This window comes from Lolium perenne, chromosome 2 (genome assembly GCF_019359855.2).
Source record: "Lolium perenne isolate Kyuss_39 chromosome 2, Kyuss_2.0, whole genome shotgun sequence".
Classification (NCBI taxonomy): domain Eukaryota; kingdom Viridiplantae; phylum Streptophyta; class Magnoliopsida; order Poales; family Poaceae; genus Lolium; species Lolium perenne.
Window position 1 is genome coordinate 184,095,142 of NC_067245.2, and position 6,822 is coordinate 184,101,963.

Here is a 6,822-nt window from a genome sequence, read left to right on the forward strand (position 1 = left end):
TGTACTTATGTATCTTATTTCTTGTAAGTTGCTTGTTGAGCGATAACCATGTTCCTGGGGACGCCATCAACTATTTCACCTTGTTGAATATCATGTGAGTTGCCATGCATGTTCGTCTTGTCTGAAGTAAGGGTGATTTATCATGAGTTGAATGGTTTGAGCATGCATATTGTTAGAGAAGAACATTGGGCCGCTAACTAAAGCCATGATCCATGGTGGAAGTTTCAGTTTGGACAACAATCCTCAATCTCTTATGAGAATATTATCTGTTGTTGAATGCTTATGCATTAAAGAGGAGTCCATTATCTGTTGTCTATGTTGTCCCGGTATGGATGTCTAAGTTGAGAATAATCAAAAGCAAGAAATCCAATGCGAGCTTTCTCCTTAGACCTTTGTACAGGCGGCATAGAGGTACCCCTTTGTGATACTTGGTTAAAACATATGTATTGCAATGATAATCCAGGTAATCCGAGCTAATTAGGACAAGGTGCGGGCACTATTGGCATACTATGCATGAGGCTTGCAACTTATAAGATATCTTATACATAACACATATGCTTTATTACTACCGTTGACAAAATTGTTTCTATGTTTTCAAAATAAAAGCTCTAGCACAAATATAGGAATCCCTGCTTCCCTCTGCGAAGGGCCTTTCTTCTACTTTTATGTTGAGTCAGTTTACCCATTTCCTTCCATCTTGGAAGCAAACACTTGTGTTAACTGTGCATTGATCCTTACATACTTGCATATTTGCATTCATCATATTACTTTGCATTGACAACTATCCATGAGATATACATGTTACAAGTTGAAAGCAACTGCTGAAACTTAAATCTTCCTTTGTGTTGCTTCAATGCCTTTACTTTGAATCTATTGCTTTATGAGTTAACTCTTATGCAAGTCTTATTGATGCTTGTCTTAAAAGTACTATTCATGAAAAGTCTTTGCTATATGATTCAGTTGTTTAATCATTGTATTTACCATTGCTTCGAATCACTTCATTCATTACATATGCTTACAATAGTATTGATCAAGATTATGATAGCATGTCACTTAAGAAATTATCTTTGTTATCGTTTACCTACTCGAGGACGAGCAGGAACTAAGCTTGGGGATGCTTGATACGTCTCAAACGTATCTATAATTTCTTATGTTCCATGCTACTTTTATGATGATACTCACATGTTTTATACACACTTTATGTCATATTTATGCATTTTCCGGCACTAACCTATTGACAAGATGCCGAAGAGCCAGTTGATGTTTTCTGCTGTTTTTGGTTGCAGAAATCCTAGTAAGGAAATATTCTCGGAATTGGACGAAATGAACGCCCAGGGTCTTATTTTTCCACGAAGCTTCCAGAAGACCGGAGGAGATACGAAGTGGGGCCACGAGGCGCCGACACAGCAGGGCCGAGCGACCAGGGCTGGGGCCGCGCCGTCCTGGCGTGTGGGGCCCTCGTGACGCCCCCTGACCTACCCTTCCGCCTACTTAAAGCCTTCGTCGAAAAACTCCAGTACCGAGAGCCACGATATAGAAAACCTTCCAGAGACGCCACCGCCGCCAATCCCATCTCGGGGGATTCAGGAGATCGCCTCCGGCACCCTGCCGGAGAGGGGAATCATCTCCCGGAGGACTCTTCATCGCCATGATCGCCTCTGGATTGATGTGTGAGTAGTTCACCCCTGGACTATGGGTCCATAGCAGTAGCTAGATGGTCGTATTCTCCTCATGTGCTATCATTGTTGGATCTTGTGAGCTGCCTAACATGATCAAGATCATCTATTTGTAATGCTACATGTTGCGTTTGTTGGGATCCGATGAATATGGAATACTATGTTATGTTGATTATCAATCTATCATCTATGTGTTGTTTATGATCTTGCATGCTCTCCGTTGCTAGTAGAGGCTCTGGCCAAGTCGTTACTTGTAACTCCAAGAGGGAGTATTTATGCTCGATAGTGGGTTCATGCCTCCATTAAATCTGGGACAGTGATAGAAAGTTCTAAGGTTGTGGATGTGTTTTTACCACTAGGGATAAAACATCAATGCTTTGTCTAAGGATATTTGTGTTGATTACATTACGCACCATACTTAATGCAATTGTCTGTTGTTTGCAACTTAATACTGGAAGGGGTGCGGACGCTAACCTGAAGGTGGTCTTTTTAGGCATAGATGCATGCTGGATAGCGGTCTATGTACTTTGTCGTAATGCCCAATTAAATCTCACACTACTCATCATAATATGTATGTGCATTGTCATGCCATCATTATTTGTCAATTGCCCAACTGTAATTTGTTCACCCAACATGCTACTTATTCTTATCGGAGAGACACCACTAGTGAACTGTGGACCCCGGTCCATTCTTTACATCAAATACAATCTACTGCAATACTCGTTCTTACTGTTCTTCGCAAACATCATCTTCCATACTATACATCTAATCCTTTGTTACAGCAAGCCGGTGAGATTGACAACCTCACTGTTAAGTTGGGGCAAAGTATTTTGGTTGTGTTGTGCAAGTTCCACGTTGGCGCCAGAATCCCTGGTGTTGCGCCGCACTACACTCCGCCACCATCAACCTTCAACGTGCTTCTTGACTCCTACTGGTTCGATAAACCTTGGTTTCTTACTGAGGGAAACTTGCTGCTGTACGCATCACACCTTCCACTTGGGGTTCCCAACGGACGCGTCCTGTACGCGTATCAATTGACTCCCTCAAAGAAAGGGACGAGTCCATTGAGGAATTAGAATATCATTTGAATGATGAGAACTGGAGATTCAATCTCCTAAGACAAGACCTGAAAAACGAAAGGTGCACATCTCAAGGCCTTAAGCAACAAACTGAAACTTTTGAATTAGATAAAGTTAAGGACCTAGAAACTATTGAAAGGGGTCAATTATTGGCCCAAGAGCTCGGTGCTTCAAAAAAGGAGCTTGAAGTTTCTCATGCTTCTCACACTAGGAATCTTGACCACCTTGAAAAGGATAACAAGCTTGTTAAGGATGATCTCAAGAAACTTGGACAGAACCATGACCTACTCCAAGAAACCTACAAGAGGGCTCTTGGATCAATGAATGATCCCATTAATTATTGCTGAAAATGTTGCTAGTTCCTCCACCTCATTTACTTGTGAGCATGCCAAACTTGTTGAGGAACATGTTCGTTTGAAAGAGGAACTATCTTTGTATGTTGAGACCAATACATATCTTGAATCCTTGGTGACCAAATATGGTCTCAACTATCTTCCAACTGACTCGGCTTGTGAACAAGCAACTATTCTTAAGGAAAATGCTAGGTTGACAAAGGAACTAGCCAAGTTCACCACCGCCAAGAATAAGATGGGATTGGATGATCTCTTGAGTAAGCAAAGGTCAAACAATCAAAAGTATGGACTTGGGTATGTTCCCAAGCCCTACAAGAAGAAGAACTACAAGAAGGAGAAACCCGCTCAAGAGAAGAACAAGAAGGTCACTAATGTTGGCAAAGCCTCAAAGGGCAAAGCCACTAGTGGTGACCGCACGGGACCTAACAATCACTATGATTTATTTGTTGATTATTATGGTGATGTTTATGCTAAATATGTTGGCCCTCGTAGTGGCTATGTTTATAGAGGGTACTCAATTTGGGTACCAAAAGATCTTGTTGCCATTACAAAAGAACCCATTAATCTATGGGTTCCTAAAACCTCTACATGATTTTGTAGGGGTATTCCTCCGGTGGTCCAAAATGGGTGTTTGATAGTGGATGCACCAATCATATGACCGGAGGAAGAGGTATGCTTGACCAATCCATAGAAGATGTTAACAAAAAGTCAAGCATCACCTTTGATGACAATTCAAAGGGAAAGGTACTTGGGTATGGCAAGGTGGAAATCTCTAAGGACCTGTACCTAGAGTCGACGGTCATGCTTGTTGAATCCCTTGGCTATAATTTGCTTTCTATATATCACCTTGCTGATGCCGGCTATAATTCATAGTTTACTAAGTATTGTGTGAAAGTCTTTAGGAGTGATAATCTCAAACTGGTCCTTGTTGGATATGTGGAGAACAACCTTTACGTGGTTAACCTCTCGAAAGAGAGCCCCTCTCTCCCCACATGTCTAATGGCCAAACATGACGAAGGTTGGCTGTGGCATCGCCGCCTTGGTCATGTCAATATGATAAATCTTAAACAACTCCTAAAGGGTGAGCACATTGTTGGACTAACCGGCATTTCTTTTGAGAAAGATCGTGTGTGTAGTGCATGTGTAGCAGGAAAGCAACTCAAGAAGGGACATCCAATCAAGAGTATCGGCTCCACCTCTAGGCCCTTGGAGATCCTTCACTTGGATCTTTTTGGGCCATCTCATTATGATACTCTTGGTGGAAGTAAATATGGACTGGTCATTGTTGATGATTACTCGAGATACTCTTGGGGTCTTTCTCCTCAAGTCTAAGGATGAGACCCATAGAGAGTCCATCATCTTCGCCAAGAAAGCTCAACGGATGTACGAATCTTAGATCAAGGCGATAAGGACCGACAATGGCACCGAGTTCAAGAGCTACACTATGCAAGAGTTTGCTGGTGATGAGGGCATCAAGCATGGGTTTTCAGCTCCATATACTCCTCAGCAAAATGGTGTTGTTGAAAGGAAGAAACGGACTATTATCGAGATGGCAAGAACCATGTTGGGTGAATTCAAGTCACCCCATAATTTTTGGGGAGAAGCCATCTCTACAACTGACCACTACTCCAACCGGCTCTTCCTCCACCCCATGCATAATAAAACTCCATACGAGCTTCTCACAGATAACAAGCCTAATGTCATGTACATTCGTGTCTTTGGATGCAAATGTCTTGTTAAGAACAATAAAGGGAAGCTCGGTAAATTTGAAACTAGAACCATAGAGGGCATATTTGTTAGATATGCGGAGAATTCCCATGCCTATAGATACTACAACAAGTCCATTGGGGCTATTGAAGTATCTTGTGACGTGGTGTTCTTGGAGGATAATGGCTCCCAAGTGGAGCAAGTCGTTCCATGTGCTGCAGGTGATGATGATCCTTGTAATGCCATCAAGCTTATGGGCACTGGACACATCTGGCCCACAAAAGTTCATACTGATGATCAGATTGATGGAATAGAAGTATCAAGCTCAGCCCAAGTGGAGCCTATCTCAACTCAAGTTGAACCATCAAGTGCAGCTCAAGATTTATCCTCTACTCAAGATGAGCCACATTCCTAAGAACAAGAAGAAATCCCTCAATCCACTGAGCAAGACCATGATGCTGATCAAGAAACGTCCTCAACCCATGGTCAAGCTCAAGTTATCCGTCATGATCAAGTACTAGCAAGAGATGAATTTATTGATCATGAAGGAACCATTCGGAAGATCAATGCTGCTTCAAGGGCAAGTGACATGAAAGTAGATCAAGTCCTTGGTAGCATCTCAAGAGGAGTGGTAACTCGTAGACACCATGCATTACTTATCATGTATTGTCAACACCATGCTTTTATGTCTAGTTTTGAGCCACTCAAGGTACATGAAGCCTTGGTTGATCCGGATTGGGTAATTGACATGCAAGAAGAATTGGAATGTTTCACCCGCAATGAAGTATGAACTCTAGTTGAGAGACCCAAGGATAATCGCATCAATGTCATTGGGACCAAATGGTATTCAAGAACAAGCAAGATGAGAATGGCATTGTCATAAGAAACAAAGCAAGGTTAGTGGCGCAAGGGTTTGCCCAAATAGAAGGTATGGATTTTAAGGATACCTTTGCGCCGGTATCCCGCCTTGAAGCTATTCGTCTTTTGCTTGCATTTGCATCTTTCCACAATTTCAAGCTATATCAAATGGATGCCAAAAGTGCACTTTTGAATGGTCCCCTAAAAAAACTGCATATGTGGCTCAACCCCAGGGTTTAGAAGACCCATGCCGACCCAACCATGTGTATTTACTCCATAAGGCACTCTACGGTCTCAAGCAAGCTCCACGTTCTTGGTACGAGTTCCTTAGGGATTTCTTACTCCATGATGGGTTTAGCATGGGTACGGTCGATTCCACCATTTTCACCAAGCTGGTTAAAGGGGGTGGCTTATTTATATGTCAAATATATGTTGAGTATATTATCTTTGGTGGAACTAACCCCAATCATAACAAATCTTTTGAGCTATTGATGACTAGGAAATTTGACATGTCCATGATGGGAGAGTTGAAGTTCTTCTTAGGCTTCCAAGTGAGGCAACTTCCAAAAGGCACCTTCATCTCTCAAGGAAAGTATGTGAAGGACATGCTCAAGAAGTTTAACATGACCAAAGCAAGCCCAATGAAGACACCCATGCCTGTGAAGGGGAAGCTTGGCTCATGTGATGGTGAGAAGGATGTGGACCAAAAGGTATACCGTTCCATGATTGGATCCTTGCTCTAACTTTGTGCTTCTAGGCCGGATATCATGCAAAGTGTAGGGATGTGTGCTCGTTTTCAATCTGCTCCTAAGGAGAGCCACTTGATGGCGGTCAAACGGATTCTAAGATACCTTGTTCTCACTCCTACTCTTGGGCTGTGGTATCCAAATGGGTCAAGCTTTGAACTCATAGGCTATTCGGATTCTGATTGGGCTGGTGATAAGGTTGACCAGAAGTCTACCTCTAGGGCTTGCCAATTCATTGGCCGGTCATTGGTGAGTTGGTCATCCAAGAAACAAAACTCCACTGCCCTATCCACCACCGAAGCCGAATACATATCCGCGGCATCTTGTTGCACTCAGTTGTTATGGATGAAGCAAACCTTGAAAAACTATGGTGTGTCTTTTGGTATGGTGCCTCTTCTATGTG